Source organism: Berghia stephanieae, chromosome 1 (assembly GCF_034508935.2).
Source record: "Berghia stephanieae isolate SIO BIC M18660-M18661 chromosome 1, UCSD_Bste_1.3, whole genome shotgun sequence".
Taxonomy (NCBI): Eukaryota; Metazoa; Mollusca; class Gastropoda; order Nudibranchia; family Aeolidiidae; genus Berghia; species Berghia stephanieae.
The window spans coordinates 63,416,316-63,438,815 of NC_088360.1; the positions used below are offsets into that span (position 1 = coordinate 63,416,316).

Consider the following 22,500-nt stretch of genomic DNA (forward strand, 5'->3'; position numbering starts at 1 on the left):
AAACGAACCCCTCGTAAATTTTCCATGGTCTTGTTATTACATAAAGGAAAGGGAAGAACAATCTACTGTGCCCTTGCTGGACCATTGCCCTGTTATTCTTCTCTGTTTTGGTTAATACATATTTCCCATTCCCCTAACGCGTTTATTTGAAACTGGTGGCATGAGTGTTAAACCAATTCATAATAAATGCCTTGCGACGAGATTGCATTGAGGAAAAGCTTATACAGCCGTATATCCTTTTATAATATGTTCATATCCTTATGCTGTCGCGGTTTGACAGCTTTTAGACCATTTTAAACAGTAGCTCCCTATCCAGGATCTGATCTTGTTCGCGGCGAAGTCGAAGACAAGGTTGCCAATTTCATAAATCTTATTTTCTTACCATGTAGCCATAGAAATGTCATTTTGCCGAGCCAGTAAAGGGATGAAAAAGGTAACTATTCTGTAATGTATTAAATAAGTAAAATCAATGGATACTTAATTAACTGCAAAATACGCAAATTTTGAATAGTTATATAAAAGGCTTGGATGGGGCTCAGTCTATAGGTTTATCACTCCAAATTGGAAGCGTTGTACGTTGGACTTGTACTTCACTCGCAGTTGTTCAAACTAAGTTCAGGCAAAAGGTTGTGCATGAACTCTTCACGTTACGTACTTCAAGTCCAGTCCAAAGTAAAGTTGGTGTTGATGAAATATTCACGACTCGTCCTTCGACTCCAGTCCCACGTAAAGTTGTTATGGGTGGAAACTTCTCATCTCGTCCTTCGATATCAATCCAAAATAGAGTGCTCTAGGGTGTCGAACTCTGAATTATTATCTTGTTCATGAATTTCATAACAAAATAATGATATCTTTTATCAATACAAACAAATAGTTTATTAATTGGAAGTAGTATATTGAGAGCTGAATGACTAGAACCAGATTAAAAAGATGGATGTGGATGATTGGTGTGATCGTTTTTTTACCTGCTAATCGATATTTTTAGATCTATTATGTATTGATTTTAGTTTGATTATGTATTTATAAGGACTCATTGTTATTATTTGTTATTGAATGTTTATTCAATTCCCATTTTGAGTTCGATTATATATCGAATGGTCAAATGCTTTATAATAAGTCCGTTTCGTACACCTGAGTCTAATGACTCATAGTTATTGATTAAATATACAATTATCTTATTGGCTATTAGATTGTATTTGACCTAGTTTTCTGATACTAATGCTTATTGAAATCATTTGATTGGTTCTTTCAAACCTACAAGTTCAAATATCTAGTATCCGATTGGTTGTCATCATCTCTTATACCAATGTTTAGTTCTCATTCCGTTTGATTGATACTTTGGACGTTTTTTTTTTTCTTCTTCTTATTTGTTAACTGTTAATACGCATTGTTTGTTTTGATCAGTAAGATGAGCGCGTGTGTTTATTGAGTGTTCGATTTGCCATCGATTATGTATCGAATCGTTAATTGCGTAATAATAGTGTTATACAGCTGATTGAACGGCTAAAAGGATCCTATCCCGGTGTTATTAGGTTCCGACTGGTTCACCCGCGCCGCAGCGCCGCAGCGCAAATTGAGGTCACGCAGTACAGTCCAAGGACTATAACGCTGAGTCGCGTTGTTCTTTTAAATTGGTTTCTTGCTCCTGAGTCTAATGACTTATTAATTTAATCAATTAAAAGTCCATTGATTCCCTCAAAGGTCAAAGGGCAAATAGCTCAGGCGTCAGCCGCACAGCAGCGCGGCAAAAAAATAGGTCAAGGTCATTCAGAGCAGCTGAGTCTAATGACTTATAGTTATTGATTAAATATAGAATATCCCTTTCTTAATTCCCAATGGGAAATGTGTCTTTAGTGTCTAGTCCAAATGAAGACTGACATAACCAAGGCATCAGCCGCAGCTCAGCGCCGTAAAAATGAGGTAAAACAAGGTAACTTGTTAAATACCACGCAGCGTAACGGGTAGTCGAACTTGAAACCTTTAAGATACGAAGCAAAGACCACGCCGCTGGACCACGCTATCGTATAAGGAGTGTTTATTCAATTCCAGGTCTGACTCCTGGACTTAGAACTATTTTTTTTAAAGAGAATTATTATAAACTTTCCCATGACAAATATCTACAAATCTCATTAGCTTTTGAGCGTGTTTCCACACCCACATCTGGAACACATTTACCCTCCCTGCTTGAGAGTTCAAACAACCTCGAAGATTAAATATCGTGAGAAACAGTCTTGGTATTCGTTTTCTTTCTTACAACTGCACCTGGTGGTTTATTTTACGTTAAAAGTCAAAACCCTACGTTCTGACTGCATTTTAAAATTATTATTGTTATTTTTTTATTTTTTTTAGATGTTCTCTCGTTTAAATACTGGTTTGTAATACAGTTACATTATTATCACCAGTCTTCTGATCGATAGGATAAAAGTGCGCTACCTAACCTCTAGAAGGGAACATCAATTGGTAGAGCTCTCGCTTTACACACAAAAGGAGTGGGTTCGAGTTTGTTTGTTTTGTTTTGTTGTTTTTATTCCCCTATTCATACAACACAATGATAAGGTAGCTAGGTCTGTTGGATCAAGCTGAAAGTACTTTTCGATAGTACATCTTTATTCCGTTCGTGTTATCACCCAATTGACAACGATGATTAGTTAACAGCGATCATCTCCAAGTGTAACCCCCCTCCTTCTTCATATTTTACAGTCTAATTCAATAAATGGAATACAGCTGCTCTAAATAATTAGTTCGAGTTATTTAGTCATTCATCACAAGACTTCGCGAAAACGTTATAGAAAAAAAAATACTATACTATCAACTTAAGTAACTGTGACTGTAATTTTGATTATCTCGCCTCATTGGACACTACATTCTAAATATCTCATTTTATTTTGTGTCACCTCGCCATTACCATCGCATCATGAATTTAAAATTTCTAGCATCAAAAAAAATAAATATTCCATTATTTAACTAAAAAAGATCTTGATATATACACATCTTCATTAAAAAATAATTATCACGCGTGTCCAATGATGCGACCGTAAAGATAATTTACCCACCAAACGAAGAAGAGATAAATCAAAGATAGTGCAGGGTGTAACCAATACGAGTACATTCGTTTCGTTTCAAGAAGTGAACTCAACACTGAAATTATGATGAACACTTTTATTCGATTCAGATTATTGTTAATAGAAAAACAGATTAAAGTAGATACCATGTCAGTCAAATCCCCTTTCTTCGTATTCCCCTCCTCTCTTTGAAAACGGATTTTAGAATCGATGATACCAAACGACTATTTTTCGAATTAACAAATTATGATCTGGACTTAATAAACCGTAATCACAGACACGTTAGTAGTTGCATTGTCCTGATTTGGTGATGTCTGTGAATCTTAAATACGAAAATGTCCGAAATAACACGATGTCACGCACAATTTTACTCGCGGTAATCAATGTTGATATATTTTTTTTAATAATCATAGGTTCAAACTGACTTAAAATAGGTGTAATATCTCTATACAGATTTAATCATGAGAAGTTTTGTTTAATAGTTAAACGCCTTACCACTTATCAACGAAAGGGATCACCATATGAAATCGACACATGGTTAATTGGTGAATTTAGAAACAAAGTGTCTGTTTGCTGTCACCCTTGTCGTCTCAAACAATCAATTTTAAAGAATTATGTAGTTTTTCCAGTGATTTACTGTACTGGGATGGAAGAATTATCATGTATGGTTGTGTTGTTGTTTTTTTCTTGGGTCATTTTTCTAAAGCAGGTCTTGTAGTTTGTAATTTCCGTCTTAAATGCCATTTGCTTTATTTTTTAAAATAAGATGACGGAGAATTTTATTTAATGCAATTAAAGTAGGTCTCGTTCTTGTCTAGGTCTGGTAAAATAAATGAGATGACGTCATACACTTAATACAATCCCCGTAGACAATGTTGATATTGTAGAAACCTCCGGTATAGAGATTAGAACATGAATTCGAAATCAAGACGTTTTGGTATGGTAGTTAAACAATCTATCCATCGACCAATTAAAGCCTCTTCACTATGTGAATACGACTTGTAGATGGGTGCAATAGGAGGTGAATGTTTTCATTGAAATTTCACGTAGGATCAATTAAATAGAAATACGACCGATAAGCAATGTCCATGTGTCCACACGAGTTAAACCCAATATCATGTTGTACAGTCATATTCTCTTTACCCAATATCATTTTTGGAAACATTTTGATTGGGTTAATGTAAAATTTACATCTGAATCAAAACTAAAAAGAATTGGTGACAAAAGCTTTTGTAAAACTCCAACAACTTTTAACACACGGACTTATTTAACTTGGCTGCTTTTTAATAAAAAATATTCTTGTCTGATATAATACTTGTACCCGTCATTTTCAACATGCGGCGGGTTTCGTGTTTTGTATCATGGACTTGAATTTTTTTTCGCAGCAAGAAATAAATAAATGAAACACAACAATCATTACAATACACAATATTGATTGATCAATTACTTAATACAATTACATGTCCTTGCCAAGTTACTCACTTCGTGAAATAGATTTTGATGAAAAAAAATGAAAAGACAATTCCATCACTTCATGTCCTATATTATGGTTATCATACCAAGACATAACCTAATTGAAAATGTAACAAAATTTTTTTGTAGGAATAGTAAATTTTATAAACCAGGTATACATTATCTCTATTTATGACATTAAACCATGAATGTTTTTAACGCACATTTTCAGGGTTTGACACTATATTTACTGTACTTCTCCAGTAACATTGTCGAAGTTTTTAGATATTTGATACCACAACACTTTTAGATAACAGCTGGTGTTTTTTTCCTCAAATTTTATCGATCTGAGCAGATAATATATTTTATCCCAGTGAAACGCTGTCCTAACAGCTGCTATATTTTTTTAAGATGATAACCCAAATGATCAGTAACACCCAATGTGTAAGACGTAGACGTGCAGTCTTTTAGTCGGTAGTGTAATATCATACAAAAACATCTGTCAAATGCGTAGTAATACCTAATGGCGATTTACAAGACGGTCAAAATTTATTAAATAAAAGTTTTCAGGACAGAATATATCAATTGAACCTAAGAAATTAATTTTTTTCAAAGCCAAAATGTGTGTGATGTAATTGATTTTTTAAGCTAAAATTTATGATATATAAACTCGATAGCAAAAATTTATCTAACCAAAACATTTGAAGTAAAACATTGTTGGCTAAAAATGTGAAGTTAAAGTTTTCTTACCAACATTTGGGAAGTAATCATTTTCAGGTCAAAGTTTATGAAGTACAAACTGTATGACAAAAATGTATGAAACTAAAGTTTTTTTTTATCGAAATAGTGTCTGGTGAAAAAAAAAATAAATAAAAATTAAAACTTTTGTGGTCAAAATGAGTGAAGTAAAAGATTTTTCGACCAAAATTTATAAAATAAAAGTATGCGTGTAAAAATGTATGAAATGAATACTTTCTATCCAAAATCTATGCAATGAAATGTTTTTAGACCAAAATGTTTGTAGTAGTAGTATCTTGATAAAGTTTATGAATAAGTATTATTTCTAACAAAAATATGTGAAGCAATAATTTTCCGACCAAATTGTCTGAAATGGACGTTTTCCAATCAAAATGTGAAAAGTAATAATGTTCTGACCCAATTATGAAATGAAAATTTTCTGTCAAAAATTGTATGAAATTAAATTTTTCTGGTCGAAATGTGTAAAGTAAAAGTTTTCTGACCAAAATATAATAATATTATGACCAACGGTTATGAGATCAGAATACATATTCTCTCCAAATTGTCATTCTATCAAAAAATTGTATGAAATTTAATTTTTTAATCAAAATGTGTGAAGTAAAAGTTTTCTGGTTAAAAATTGTATGAACGTTTGCCAGCAAAAATGTATGAATGTTTTCTGGCCAAATATATGAAGTAAACAATTTTTTAGGGGGTCAAAAATTATATATTTAAAATATTCTTTTGACAAAATTGTAGGAACGTCAAAACCACTGAAATAAAAGTTTTCAGGATAAATTGTATTAACAAAATTTTCCAGGCAAAATTTTGCGAAGTAACATTTGTCTGACCAAAAGATGTAAAGTATACTTTTTCTGACCAAAATGTGAGAAAATAAAATGTTTTCTACTAGAACTTCATAAGGTAAATGAAACTTTTTTTTTGACAAAACGTGTGTAGTAATAGTTTTTCTGTAAATGTATTGTATCATAAATTATTGAAACCGTTACAAAATAAAAGACTTTTCCATGTCTTTCGCTTTTTGAGGCCTTCTCGAGGATTTGACAAAGGCAGAAAGTTTTGAATTTTCAAAGTGCTGACTACTTACCCTGCAGAATTACCATCGACAGAGTAGAGACATAGCAGATATGACTGGTGATCCTATATTATTACAGACAGAAGCAGAGATGTCCTACAATTGTTGTAGAGGTGCGATGTCGGATACGACACCCAAAGTTTTGCCATAATTTTCAATTTTATTTTGTTACCATTAAAGTATAACGTTTTCAATCGTCCTTCTAAAATCATCAATGACATGATTAATGTCGATCCCACAAAGGTTATGAGTAAACCTTTGTTCTTCTCCCCGGCAGGGGCCAAATAACCTCAACTACAGGCGTGCGGGCTATCCTTGAACAAGACAGTTCAAACCCTAGTTCAACCTATTTCCAAAAAAAAAAAAATACTCCTTACAAAACCTAAATGGTTTCGGAAGAGTTTATTCAAAACCTGCAGTTGAAGTTCAATCCTCTCTGTTTCACTCTTTTAGCTCCGAAAGTCGATGGAATCACTTCGTAGTTTAGTAAACCAAAACCAAAATCAAAACCAAAACCAAGGTCAATGTCACCCAAAAGATAAGATAAGGGATATGAAATAGAAATCTCACCAAAACGTGTAAGATTCGAACTATTTCCAATGAAAAAACAGTTTACCAAACCTGCATTTGAATTGCAACCCTCTCTTTTACACTGTTATAGCTCCAAAGGTCGCTTGAATTACTTAGTAGTTTAGTAAACCAAAACCAAAACCAACCCAAAAGATAAAATTAGGGTAATAAAGTGCTAGACGTCGACCCAAAATGAGTGGAGTAAAAATTTTCTCGCAAAATACAGGAAACAAAAGTGATCTGACAAAAATACCAAAATGGAAGTTTTCTAACCAATTACGCGTGAAGTAAAATTTTCGTGATAAGAAAATTGTAAAGTTAGAGTTTAAGTTTTCTGGTCAAAATTTATGAAATAAGACTGTTCTGTTCAAAATCTATGAAATTTAGTTTTATAATGAAAAAGAATTAATGAAATGAAGACTGTACACGCTAAAATGTATGAGAAAAAATATTCTGAACAAAATGTTTGAAATGAAAGTTTTCATGATAAATTTTATTGCGATAATATTTTATATCTGAATAATATATATGTACATAACGTTTATAGCTAAATTTTATGAACTAGCTTTTTGTTGTTGCTTTTTTTTTTATTCTAATGTGTGAAGTAAAAGTTTTGGGCCCCAAAAAAATATTGTAAAGTAAAAGCAAAAGTTTTTCTGGCCAAATTGTGTACAATATAAATTTCCTGGCCAAAATTGATGAAATGAAAATTTTCTGTCCATATAATGTATGAAACGTTATCTTTCTGGTCAAAATGTATGAAGTAACGGTTTTCCGGGTAAAACACATGAATTAAAAGTTTGCTTGCAAAAATGTGTACAATAAAAGTTTTCTGGCTAAAGTATATAAAGTAACATTTTTCTGGCTAAAATGTACGATGTAGCGGTTTTCAGGACAAAATTTGTGAAGTTAAAGTTTCATAGCCCGAAATGTGTTATATAAATTATCAGTCAAAAAACCTGTGAAATAAAAATTTTAGGGTCAAAATTTAGGAAATTAAATTTTTCTAGCCAAAATGTATGAAATGTAAGGGTTTTTTTTACCAAAATGTGTATAGTAGAAATTTGTTGCTATGATAAAATCAATGTTTTGTGTGTGTCTCTGTGTATGTGTGTGTGTGTGTGTGTGTGTGTTTCCCCCAAAAAATTATGAAATGCACGTGTTCTCGTCCTCAACGCAAAACAAGTTCTTGTCAAAATTATAAAATATATATTTTTTGACCAGCTAACTTTTACTTTATGTAATTTGGGACAAAAGAAAAATCAAAACAAAACAAAAAACAAATGAAAAATAAATATATAAATAGATAAATATTTCGAAAGAAACAGCAAAAAAAAAAATGATAAACAAATTTTTAAAAAAAAGAAATAAATAAAAAAAACCCAACAAACTTTGACTTGGAATATTTTGACTAGAAAACTTTCATATCAAACATTTTGGTCAGAAAACTGATGTTATACGATTTGACCAGAAAAAGATTTCTCTTCGCCTTTTGGGGTTAGAAAACTTTCTTTTCATAAATTTGGGTTAAAAAAAAAACAAACCCCATTAATCTTGTCATCAAAATATTACTAAACACATATTGACAAGAAAACTTTTATCTCAAATATATCGACCGGAAAACTTTCATTTCATATATATTTTGCCAGAAAACTTTTACTTCAATTACTTTGACCAAAAATATATTACTTCAATTATCTACATTGGTCAGAAAACTTTCAATTTATATATTTTGGCTTGAAAACATTTATTTTATAATTTTGACAAGAAATTGTTTTGCGTTGAGGACGAGAACACGTGCATTTCATAATTTTTTGGGGGAAACACACACACACACACACACACACACACACATACACAGAGACACACACAAAACATTGATTTTATCATAGCAACAAATTTCTACTATACACATTTTGGTAAAAAAAAAAACCCTTACATTTCATACATTTTGGCTAGAAAAATTTAATTTCCTAAATTTTGACCCTAAAATTTTTATTTCACAGGTTTTTTGACTGATAATTTATATAACACATTTCGGGCTATGAAACTTTAACTTCACAAATTTTGTCCTGAAAACCGCTACATCGTACATTTTAGCCAGAAAAATGTTACTTTATATACTTTAGCCAGAAAACTTTTATTGTACACATTTTTGCAAGCAAACTTTTAATTCATGTGTTTTACCCGGAAAACCGTTACTTCATACATTTTGACCAGAAAGATAACGTTTCATACATTATATGGACAGAAAATTTTCATTTCATCAATTTTGGCCAGGAAATTTATATTGTACACAATTTGGCCAGAAAAACTTTTGCTTTTACTTTACAATATTTTTTTGGGGCCCAAAACTTTTACTTCACACATTAGAATAAAAAAAAAGCAACAACAAAAAGCTAGTTCATAAAATTTAGCTATAAACGTTATGTACATATATATTATTCAGATATAAAATATTATGCAATAAAATTTATCATGAAAACTTTCATTTCAAACATTTTGTTCAGAATATTTTTTCTCATACATTTTAGCGTGTACAGTCTTCATTTCATTAATTCTTTTTCATTATAAAACTAAATTTCATAGATTTTGAACAGAACAGTCTTATTTCATAAATTTTGACCAGAAAACTTAAACTCTAACTTTACAATTTTCTTATCACGAAAATTTTACTTCACGCGTAATTGGTTAGAAAACTTCCATTTTGGTATTTTTGTCAGATCACTTTTGTTTCCTGTATTTTGCGAGAAAATTTTTACTCCACTCATTTTGGGTCGACGTCTAGCACTTTATTACCCTAATTTTATCTTTTGGGTTGGTTTTGGTTTTGGTTTACTAAACTACTAAGTAATTCAAGCGACCTTTGGAGCTATAACAGTGTAAAAGAGAGGGTTGCAATTCAAATGCAGGTTTGGTAAACTGTTTTTTCATTGGAAATAGTTCGAATCTTACACGTTTTGGTGAGATTTCTATTTCATATCCCTTATCTTATCTTTTGGGTGACATTGACCTTGGTTTTGGTTTTGATTTTGGTTTTGGTTTACTAAACTACGAAGTGATTCCATCGACTTTCGGAGCTAAAAGAGTGAAACAGAGAGGATTGAACTTCAACTGCAGGTTTTGAATAAACTCTTCCGAAACCATTTAGGTTTTGTAAGGAGTATTTTTTTTTTTTAAATAGGTTGAACTAGGGTTTGAACTGTCTTGTTCAAGGATAGCCCGCACGCCTGTAGTTGAGGTTATTTGACCCCTGTCGGGGAGAAGAACAAAGGTTTACTCATAACCTTTGTGGGATCGATTAATCATGTCATTGATAATTTTAGAAGGACGATTGAAAACGTTATACTTTAATGGTAACAAAATAAAATTGAAAATTATGGCAAAACTTTGGGTGTCGTATCCGACATCGCACCTCTACAACAATTGTAGGACATCTCTGCTTCTGTCTGTAATAATATAGGATCACCAGTCATATCTGCTATGTCTCTACTCTGTCGATGGTAATTCTGCAGGGTAAGTAGTCAGCACTTTGAAAATTCAAAACTTTCTGCCTTTGTCAAATCCTCGAGAAGGCCTCAAAAAGCGAAAGACATGGAAAAGTCTTTTATTTTGTAACGGTTTCAATAATTTATGATACAATACATTTACAGAAAAACTATTACTACACACGTTTTGTCAAAAAAAAAAGTTTCATTTACCTTATGAAGTTCTAGTAGAAAACATTTTATTTTCTCACATTTTGGTCAGAAAAAGTATACTTTACATCTTTTGGTCAGACAAATGTTACTTCGCAAAATTTTGCCTGGAAAATTTCGTTAATACAATTTATCCTGAAAACTTTTATTTCAGTGGTTTTAACGTTCCTACAATTTTGTCAAAAGAATATTCTAAATATATAATTTTTGACCCCCTAAAAAATTGTTTACTTCATATATTTGGCCAGAAAACATTCATACATTTTTGCTGGCAAACGTTCATACAATTTTTAACCAGAAAACTTTTACTTCACACATTTTGATTAGAAAATTAAATTTCATACAATTTTTTGATAGAATGACAATTTGGAGAGAATATGTATTCTGATCTCATAACCGTTGGTCATAATATTATTATATTTTGGTCAGAAAACTTTTACTTTACACATTTCGACCAGAAAAATTTAATTTCATACAATTTTTGACAGAAAATTTTCATTTCATAATTGGGTCAGAACATTATTACTTTTCACATTTTGATTGGAAAACGTCCATTTCAGACAATTTGGTCGGAAAATTATTGCTTCACATATTTTTGTTAGAAATAATACTTTATTCATAAACTTTATCAAGATACTACTACTACAAACATTTTGGTCTAAAAACATTTCATTGCATAGATTTTGGATAGAAAGTATTCATTTCATACATTTTTACACGCATACTTTTATTTTATAAATTTTGGTCGAAAAATCTTTTACTTCACTCATTTTGACCACAAAAGTTTTAATTTTTATTTATTTATTTTTTTCACCAGACACTATTTCGATAAAAAAAAAACTTTAGTTTCATACATTTTTGTCATACAGTTTGTATTTCATAAACTTTGACCTGAAAATGATTACTTCCCAAATGTTGGTAAGAAAACTTTAACTTCACATTTTTAGCCAACAATGTTTTACTTCAAATGTTTTGGTTAGATAAATTTTTGCTATCGAGTTTATATTTCATAAATTTTAGCTTAAAAAATCAATTACATCACACACATTTTGGCTTTGAAAAAAATTAATTTCTTAGGTTCAATTGATATATTCTGTCCTGAAAACTTTTATTTAATAAATTTTGACCGTCTTGTAAATCGCCATTAGGTATTACTACGCATTTGACAGATGTTTTTGTATGATATTACACTACCGACTAAAAGACTGCACGTCTACGTCTTACACATTGGGTGTTACTGATCATTTGGGTTATCATCTTAAAAAAATATAGCAGCTGTTAGGACAGCGTTTCACTGGGATAAAATATATTATCTGCTCAGATCGATAAAATTTGAGGAAAAAAACACCAGCTGTTATCTAAAAGTGTTGTGGTATCAAATATCTAAAAACTTCGACAATGTTACTGGAGAAGTACAGTAAATATAGTGTCAAACCCTGAAAATGTGCGTTAAAAACATTCATGGTTTAATGTCATAAATAGAGATATTATACTGGTTTATAAAATTTACTATTCCTACAAAAAAATTTTGTTACATTTTCAATTAGGTTATGTCTTGGTATGATAACCATAATATAGGACATGAAGTGATGGAATTGTCTTTTCATTTTTTTTCATCAAAATCTATTTCACGAAGTGAGTAACTTGGCAAGGACATGTAATTGTATTAAGTAATTGATCAATCAATATTGTGTATTGTAATGATTGTTGTGTTTCATTTATTTATTTCTTGCTGCGAAAAAAAATTCAAGTCCATGATACAAAACACGAAACCCGCCGCATGTTGAAAATGACGGGTACAAGTATTATATCAGACAAGAATATTTTTTATTAAAAAGCAGCCAAGTTAAATAAGTCCGTGTGTTAAAAGTTGTTGGAGTTTTACAAAAGCTTTTGTCACCAATTCTTTTTAGTTTTGATTCAGATGTAAATTTTACATTAACCCAATCAAAATGTTTCCAAAAATGATATTGGGTAAAGAGAATATGACTGTACAACATGATATTGGGTTTAACTCGTGTGGACACATGGACATTGCTTATCGGTCGTATTTCTATTTAATTGATCCTACGTGAAATTTCAATGAAAACATTCACCTCCTATTGCACCCATCTACAAGTCGTATTCACATAGTGAAGAGGCTTTAATTGGTCGATGGATAGATTGTTTAACTACCATACCAAAACGTCTTGATTTCGAATTCATGTTCTAATCTCTATACCGGAGGTTTCTACAATATCAACATTGTCTACGGGGATTGTATTAAGTGTATGACGTCATCTCATTTATTTTACCAGACCTAGACAAGAACGAGACCTACTTTAATTGCATTAAATAAAATTCTCCGTCGTCTTATTTTAAAAAATAAAGCAAATGGCATTTAAGACGGAAATTACAAACTACAAGACCCGCTTTAGAAAAATGACCCAAGAAAAAAACAACAACACAACCATACATGATAATTCTTCCATCCCAGTACAGTAAATCACTGGAAAAACTACATAATTCTTTAAAATTGATTGTTTGAGACGACAAGGGTGACAGCAAACAGACACTTTGTTTCTAAATTCACCAATTAACCATGTGTCGATTTCATATGGTGATCCCTTTTGTTGATAAGTGGTAAGGCGTTTAACTATTAAACAAAACTTCTCATGATTAAATCTGTATAGAGATATTACACCTATTTTAAGTCAGTTTGAACCTATGATTATTAAAAAAATATATCAACATTGATTACCGCGAGTAAAATTGTGCGTGACATCGTGTTATTTCGGACATTTTCGTATTTAAGATTCACAGACATCACCAAATCAGGACAATGCAACTACTAACGTGTCTGTGATTACGGTTTATTAAGTCCAGATCATAATTTGTTAATTCGAAAAATAGTCGTTTGGTATCATCGATTCTAAAATCCGTTTTCAAAGAGAGGAGGGGAATACGAAGAAAGGGGATTTGACTGACATGGTATCTACTTTAATCTGTTTTTCTATTAACAATATTCTGAATCGAATAAAAGTGTTCATCATAATTTCAGTGTTGAGTTCACTTCTTGAAACGAAACGAATGTACTCGTATTTGTTACACCCTGCACTATCTTTGATTTATCTCTTCTTCGTTTGGTGGGTAAATTATCTTTACGGTCGCATCATTGGACACGCGTGATAATTATTTTTTAATGAAGATGTGTATATATCAAGATCTTTTTTAGTTAAATAATGGAATATTATTTTTTTTTTGATGCTAGAAATTTTAAATTCATGATGCGATGGTAATGGCGAGGTGACACAAAATAAAATGAGATATTTAGAATGTAGTGTCCAATGAGGCGAGATAATCAAAATTACAGTCACAGTTACTTAAGTTGATAGTATAGTATTTTTTTTTCTATAACGTTTTCGCGAAGTCTTGTGATGAATGACTAAATAACTCGAACTAATTATTTAGAGCAGCTGTATTCCATTTATTGAATTAGACTGTAAAATATGAAGAAGGAGGGGGGTTACACTTGGAGATGATCGCTGTTAACTAATCATCGTTGTCAATTGGGTGATAACACGAACGGAATAAAGATGTACTATCGAAAAGTACTTTCAGCTTGATCCAACAGACCTAGCTACCTTATCATTGTGTTGTATGAATAGGGGAATAAAAACAACAAAACAAAACAAACAAACTCGAACCCACTCCTTTTGTGTGTAAAGCGAGAGCTCTACCAATTGATGTTCCCTTCTAGAGGTTAGGTAGCGCACTTTTATCCTATCGATCAGAAGACTGGTGATAATAATGTAACTGTATTACAAACCAGTATTTAAACGAGAGAACATCTAAAAAAAAAAATAATAACAATAATAATTTTAAAATGCAGTCAGAACGTAGGGTTTTGACTTTTAACGTAAAATAAACCACCAGGTGCAGTTGTAAGAAAGAAAACGAATACCAAGACTGTTTCTCACGATATTTAATCTTCGAGGTTGTTTGAAAACGGGTTTATCTAAATATAAACACGAGAGGGCGATAAAGCCTGTGAACTCTCAAGCAGGGAGGGTAAATGTGTTCCAGATGTGGGTGTGGAAACACGCTCAAAAGCTAATGAGATTTGTAGATATTTGTCATGGGAAAGTTTATAATAATTCTCTTTTTTAAAAAAATAGTTCTAAGTCCAGGAGTCAGACCTGGGAATTGAATAAACACTCCTTATACGATAGCGTGGTCCAGCGGCGTGGTCTTTGCTTCGTATCTTAAAGGTTTCAAGTTCGACTACCCGTTACGCTGCGTGGTATTTAACAAGTTACCTTGTTATACCTCATTTTACGGCGCTGAGCTGCGGCTGATGCCTTGATTATGTCAGTCTTCATTTGGACTAGACACTAAAGACACATTTCCCATTGGGAATTAAGAAAGGGATATTCTATATTTAATCAATAACTATAAGTCATTAGACTCAGCTGCTCTGAATGACCTTGACCTATTTTTTTTGCCGCGCTGCTGTGCGGCTGACGCCTGAGCTATTTGCCCTTTGACCTTTGAGGGAATCAATGGACTTTTAATTGATTAAATTAATAAGTCATTAGACTCAGGAGCAAGAAACCAATTTAAAAGAACAACGCGACTCAGCGTTATAGTCCTTGGACTGTACTGCGTGACCTCAATTTGCGCTGCTGCGCTGCGGCGCGGGTGAACCAGTCGGAACCTAATAACACCGGGATAGGATCCTTTTAGCCGTTCAATCAGCTGTATAGCCCTATTATTACGCAATTAACGATTCGATACATAATCGATGGCAAATCGAACACTCAATAAACACACGCGCTCATCTTACTGATCAAAACAAACAATGCGTATTAACAGTTAACAAATAAGAAGAAGAAAAAAAAACGTCCAAAGTATCAATCAAACGGAATGAGAACTAAACATTGGTATAAGAGATGATGACAACCAATCGGATACTAGATATTTGAACTTGTAGATTTGAAAGAACCAATCAAATGATTTCAATAAGCATTAGTATCAGAAAACTAGGTCAAATACAATCTAATAGCCAATAAGATAATTGTATATTTAATCAATAACTATGAGTCATTAGACTCAGGTGTACGAAACGGACTTATTATAAAGCATTTGACCATTCGATATATAATCGAACTCAAAATGGGAATTGAATAAACATTCAATAACAAATAATAACAATGAGTCCTTATAAATACATAATCAAACTAAAATCAATACATAATAGATCTAAAAATATCGATTAGCAGGTAAAAAAACGATCACACCAATCATCCACATCCATCTTTTTAATCTGGTTCTAGTCATTCAGCTCTCAATATACTACTATTGGAATATAAGATATAAATAATTGTTTAAGAAAATAAATGAAAATAAACTTTTTACAGAGTATTGATTGTGTCAATAGTTATAGCCAAATAGTATCATATGTGCTAAATTGAAACAGTAATATTGACGTAGCAGATTGCCAGTATCGCTAACAATTATAGCAACATCATCGATAATACGAAGATTATAAATAATCAATTACAATGTAAAGAAAGCATCAATCAAAATTAATGATTAATCATGAAGTAATCATTATAAAAATACTATAGAATTATTTAGTATAATGACATTTTAGGTTAAATAACAAATTAAAATAGAGTTTCTATCATAATGACATGTGTAATTCATACCTCAATGTTGGTCAAAATATGACAACCACGGTTGATGACAATCTGGCAATCGTTAACTCCTCACCTTAAATAATCAACACTTGTCTTTTAACTATGAGATTATGCATTTTGAAATAAAGGAAATATTTCTATTGATTACTCGTTGACAAAAGAGGACTACAGATTCTCCAGGATAAGTGAACTTAATTTCTTAAAAGTGTTAAATTATATTATTCTAAGCCACGCAGACTTTTTCTCTCACTCTATTAAAACGAATGACTCACAATGAGATTTTACCACGAAGCCACGATTTGGGGGTGAAATATGTCATTTTATTATCAAACAACAACATTGCATGCAGGACATATTATTATTATCGGTGACAATTGCGTTCACAAAAATCAGGCAAGAATTTCAGTGTGGGTTTGTTTTGTAGGTACTAAACATTGTTTGTTATACGTCGTTACCAAAATTATTGATAAACGCATGATGCAATGACCTTATCTTAACAAACAATTTATAACTGGGTATGACGATGCCTTCTTTACAACATGCTAAATCCAATTTTTCCCTGCCAAGTTTTATTCCCAATTTGTCATTAAAAATCCCAAACTGGCAACCCTGATTCTTCTTCTTCTAGGTTCCATGCCTGGTCCAGGCTTCGGATACTGCATGAATTATCTCTCTCCATTCCTCCCTGTCTCTTGCTTTTTCAAACAGCTCTTGGATTGTTAGGTTGGTGAAGCCCTTCAGTTGGTCTATGAGTGTTTTTCTTTGTCTCCCCCGGGCGCGTTTACCAGGTATTTTTCCACAACTTGCCAGGTATTCATTCTTATCTTTCCTTACTATGTGTCCGAAAAAGGATAGTTGTCGATCCACTATTAAGGGCATTAGTTTCCTTTGTTGGTATGTTTGTTTTAGCACTTCTTCATTCGTTTTGTGTGCGGTATACGATATTCTCTGCATCCTTCTCAAGCACCACATTTCAAAAGCTTCAATGTTCTTTTGTGTTTTCTGCATTTGTAGTCCAGCTTTCGCATCCGTAGAACAAGATTGGCCACACGTAGCACTTCAAGACTCGGAATCTAATCCCGAACGACATCTGTTTGTTTTTCAAAATGTTTCCCAGGTCCATGAAGGCCTGTTTGGCTTGAGTTATTCTTGCTCGTATGTCTCGGTTACATCTTCCATCTGTTGTCACTATTGAACATAGGTATTTAAAACTTTCTACGTTGGTAAGCTGCTCGCCGTGAATCGTTATATTGCAGGTGTTGTTGTTTAGAAGGCAGCAAATGTTTAACAATGTTTTAAGTTCTTATTTACATCGATGGGGAAACAAAACATCACCTCACTGTCCTGGGCGTAAGGCAGGTTCTCGACCACCCTGTCATGGTCTAAATGAGTGCTTAAGAGCTAACTCGACCGGTACCCAACTCGACTACATGCGTAAAATAAAGATCTGAAGAATAAGGCCCCCACAATTTACTAGTTACTTTTTAAAATAAAGAACAAATGACGAATTGTTTAAGATGATATGAAGAGAAAGATGAAATTTAGATAAATGAGTCTTATGATAAATGAATGGTGATCACAGTTACAAATGAGAATATAATGATATTACGTATCTTATGCGATCTTGATGAGATGATGATAATGTTAGATATTGCGGGCGGACTTGTGGCGTTCCACTTCTAGTTTTGAGCAGTTGCAGTTATTCCTCCAACGGGCCCGAGCTTGATAAATTCTTAACAGTATTGAAAGGTGACAATGGAAGATCCGACGTCTTGAGAGCGGAAATCAAAACTAGTGAAGTGCTCCACAAAGTCCCGAGAGCCAGATATAAATCTCGAAAACATAGATAATATGAGGAGTGGAATAGTCTGGCCGTCAAAGCATGGGTTATTGAGAGAAGTGAGTGAGGAAGATTAGATCGATCAGCTTTTATAAGTGGCTACGTGACATAAGGTAGAACGAAAAGTATTCACTAATTTGAAATCAATTCAAAGAGAAGGCAATATATTAAAAGGTAAAGTTTTCAAAACCTACTGAAATATAACTTAAGTGAGATGAATTCAGTTCTTACGAAAATAAAACTTTAATAAAATAAATGTGAATAATCGTTACTGTGAAACACCCAGTGCCTCCTCTTGCTGGTACAGAAACCTCGCAACCCCCCAGTTTCGAGGAGTCTATGTCTCAACCCCCTGTTATATTGAACTCGTCCAAAACCTACTTCCATCACGTTAAGTGCAGCCCTGTCCGAAGTCAGTGGAGCTAAGTAAAAGGTTGTCGGGACTTATTTAGGCTCGAAACAGGGGCGCTTGAGTGGGGTTTCCCTACTCTCCCAGCCAGTTGTAATCGACTCCCGTCGGACATCATGGGTGGGGGGGGTGGGGGGGGGGGAGGTGGATTACTGCCATTATCGGGCCCTATTTCCGAGACTTTCTTAACGTTCTTGTTCCTACCCCACACCGGAGGGCAATATTCCGCGGTGGAGTAGGATAGTGCCAAGGCGAAAGAACTCAGAAGTGCTTGAACAACATCATCCCAAGTTGTTCCCGCCAGCTTCCTCAGACGACTGTTGCATTTCTCTATCTTACCCGATAGGTAAGGCTGCAGTCCAATGTAATCCCCAGGTACTTCGGATTTGACTCATATGGGAGACGCTGGTCCCCAACGAGGACGTTCAGTTTACGGTTAGGCCAGCCACTACATCAATGGAATGTTGTATCCACGGTTTTTGAAGTGCTCATCTTCAGGTACCACTTGTCAAAGTATGATTTGATTCTGGTAACATCCTCACTAGAGACAGTTATACACCGAGTAATGAGTGCCCAATCGTCCGCGTAATAAGCTTCGGGGAAGAAGTGTCGCTAATGTAGACAACATTGGTCCCAGAACAAATCCCTCAGGGACTCCAATCCTCATTTTCCTGACTTTGCTCGTGGTGCCTCCAAGGGGGACATGAATTGTCTTTCCCCTAGGATAGAAGAGAACAACTTCATTGTCTTATTGAACCTTTCGATTATTGCAAGTTTCAGCATTAACTCTTCGCACCAGATCATATCATATGCCGCTGATAAATGCAGCACGAGTTTGCTTTTTCCTGGGGCCCAGATACTTCAGCATATCGGGATATATGCAATCTATTCCCGTTGCTTTTCTGTTCTTAACATTGTGTTCCAATGTGGCAGCAGCCTCTTATGGTTCTCACACTACTATGTTATGACGATCGACCCAATCAGCAAAGTCCGGTCCGCACTCGTGCACCATCGCGAACCCGCCCGGTAGCATCGTCACAACACACCGTTCAACTAGATGCTCTGCCGTTTCGGGTTCTTGCCCACATCGGGTACATGTGGGACAGGTGGAAAGTCCCCACTGATGAAACGCACTTGCTGTTAGGCAGCTCCTTGACCGAAGCCGATTCGCAGCCACCCAGTGTCTCCTCTTACTGGTATCAAAGCCTGACAACTTCTCACCAAGCTTAGAGGAGTGTAAGTCCCCGCCCCCATGAGGGATTGAATTCGTCCAAACCGACTTCCATCTCGTATATGCATCTCTGTCCGTAGTCAGGGAAGCTGCGTACAAGGGTTGCCGAGACTTATTTCGGCTCGAAGCCGGGGCGCCGTCCATAATGCGCTTCAGAGGGGTATCCCCATTCCCTCTCTCTCGGATCTTATTTAGCCAGTTTACCATAATCATCTCCCTCCTGACATCGGGGGGCTGGATTGCTGCCATTATCGGGCCCCATTCTCTAGGAGTTGTTGCCAGCGTTCCTGACACTATATGCATTGACTTGCGAAGTTTTACATCTACCTTCGCAACGTTTCTGCTTCTACCCCAAACTGGAGCGCAATACTCCGCGGTGGAATAGCATAGTGCCAGAGCGGACGTTCTCAGTAGTGCTTGGTTAGCACCCCAAGCCGATCCCGCCAGCTTCCTCAGGAACTGTTGCGTTTCTCTATCTTTGGGGCAACTCCTTCGAGATGCACCCAATAGGTAAGGCTGCGGTCCAGCGTCACCTCTAAATATTTTGGATGCGGCTCATATGGGAGTGGCTGCTCCCCGACGAGGACGTTCAGTTTACGGGTGTGCCATGCACTGCATAGGTGGAATGCAGTGGCCACGGTTTTTTGAAGTGTTCATCTTCAGGTACCACTTGTCGAAGTAGGATTTGAGTCTGGTGACGTACTCGCTGAGTACGCTCTCGAGACGGGTCCACACTTTACTCTGAGTAACGAGTGCCCAGTCGTCCGCGTATCCCAACCTCAGGGATGAAGTGTTCAGCATATCGCTAATGTAAACGTTAAACAACATTGGCGCAAGTACCGAACCCAGAGGGACCCCAGTCTTCAATTTCCTTACTTTACTCGTCGCGTCTCCCAGCGCGACGTGGAATTGTCTTTCCCCTAAGATCGAAGAGAACAACTTCAAGGTCTTTTGGCACCTTATAATCTTTGCAAGTTTGAGTATCGTACGCCGCTGATAGGTCTATAAATACAGCACCTGTTTGCTGTTTCCTCTCGTACCCTTGCACAATATGCTCTGTAAGGGCAATGATCTGTTCTGTGGTGCACCTCCCTTCCCTGAAGCCCGTCTGCTCGGGTGGCAGGGCAGCGTCTAGGACCGGCCCCGTCGGTTTAATAGAACTCGCTCCAACAATTTGTAAAGAGAGCTCAGTAGAGATATGGGTCTGTAACTGTCGACTTCCTTCGCCGGTTTCCCAGGCTTCAGGATGGCAACTATCTTCACTTGTGGGAGCTTTCCTTTTGCAAGGACGTCAGACATTGCCTCTGCCAGCCAGGTCCATGCCCTGGGGCCCAGATGCGTCACCATATCAGGATATACACCGTCTATCCCTGCTGCTTTGCCGTTCTTTACATCGCTAATGGCTGCATCCACTTTTCGTAGACTGAACGGGAACGTCCAGTCCGACTACTCCGCAGGTAGCGAGTCCAAATTCTTACGGTACGCCTTGCGGACACCGCGCTCAAAAGCATGATTAGGGACCCGTTTGCTACGGTTCTTTATATTCTTGGCAATTGTGTCTGCCTCACATTCCGGTGCAGCCTTCGCGTAATTCCGGTCTGGATCCAATTTCTTTATCAAACGCCAAGCGTGGCGGCTAGAGTGTGTAAAGTCGAGACTTTCCACGGTCTCCTGCCACCGTTGCTTCCTTCCCTCCGAAAGACTGAAGTAGTCTTTCGGCTACGTCTGGGGCTGGGTCTGCTGGTACTCCTTGTACAGATTTTCCTACTCTTCCGTCCAGCAAAGGGTGTAGAATTTCCGTTTGCCCCGTGGAATAGAGCGTATAGCGCTCTTAACCAGTAGCCTGTTAAATCTTGTTATATTCTCGGACTTGGGAGGAATGGCAGGGCAAGCCTGCTCGATATAGGAACTGAATTCCTCCCAGTTAGCCTTCCTGAAGTTCCATCGGCAAAGTGGGAGAGACTGCACCCTCGGAATTGTCACCCCTGCGGTGACAAGAACCGAAAATTCGGTTCACCCCATTGCTATCAGTTGCACTCTCTATGACCCTTACCTTTGATGGCTCTTTAGCGTAAACGCTAATGCCCCCTTTGAGCCTCGAAGTGTCCTCTCGTTGGACCACCGTATAGCCTGGGATCTGGAATCGAGAAGATTGCGCGCCTGAGTAAAGGTGGGTCTCCTGTAATAGGAGAATATCGACGCTATGGACAGCCAGTAGCTTTGACAAAAGCTCATTTTTTGCCATACTCTGGCTCTCGATATTGAAGGATAATATATGCGTCAGGTCGTTATTCCCGATATCGCATTTTCCAGTTGAAAGTGTGTTGGGACCCTTGCTTACTTCTCGAACGTGCCGACGACCCTGGCGACACGAACGCGGTAGTATTTGGCTAGGCGGCCGACCGCTTCGCCATTGAATATGCTGTATTGTACGACTCGTCATGAACATAGTAGTGTGGCGCCCGGCATGGCGGTGGCCATTTGGGCACCGGGTTGGATCCTCATTAGTCACATACCGGGCCAGCTCGTGTGGCTCGTTGGCTCGATACTCGGGATGGTCTCGTGACGGTCAACCGGGATTTTCACCTTTGCCTCAAGCCCCCTCACCAGCGACAAGGTAGAAGATCCACGAGGGGGCCCAATGTGGCAAACCATGAATCTCATCTGCGAACAGAAGGGATACCGCAAAGGTGGATATCCATTATGATAAGGTCGAATCCTAT

At 35.7% G+C, this 22,500-nt stretch overlaps 1 protein-coding gene across 1 annotated transcript in view; it reads left to right on the forward strand.

Moving 5' to 3' along the window:
• LOC144979209 (uncharacterized) overlaps positions 1–22,500 on the forward strand; it is a 60,518-nt gene that overhangs the window by 37,050 nt on the left and 968 nt on the right. The window lies entirely within an intron of this gene.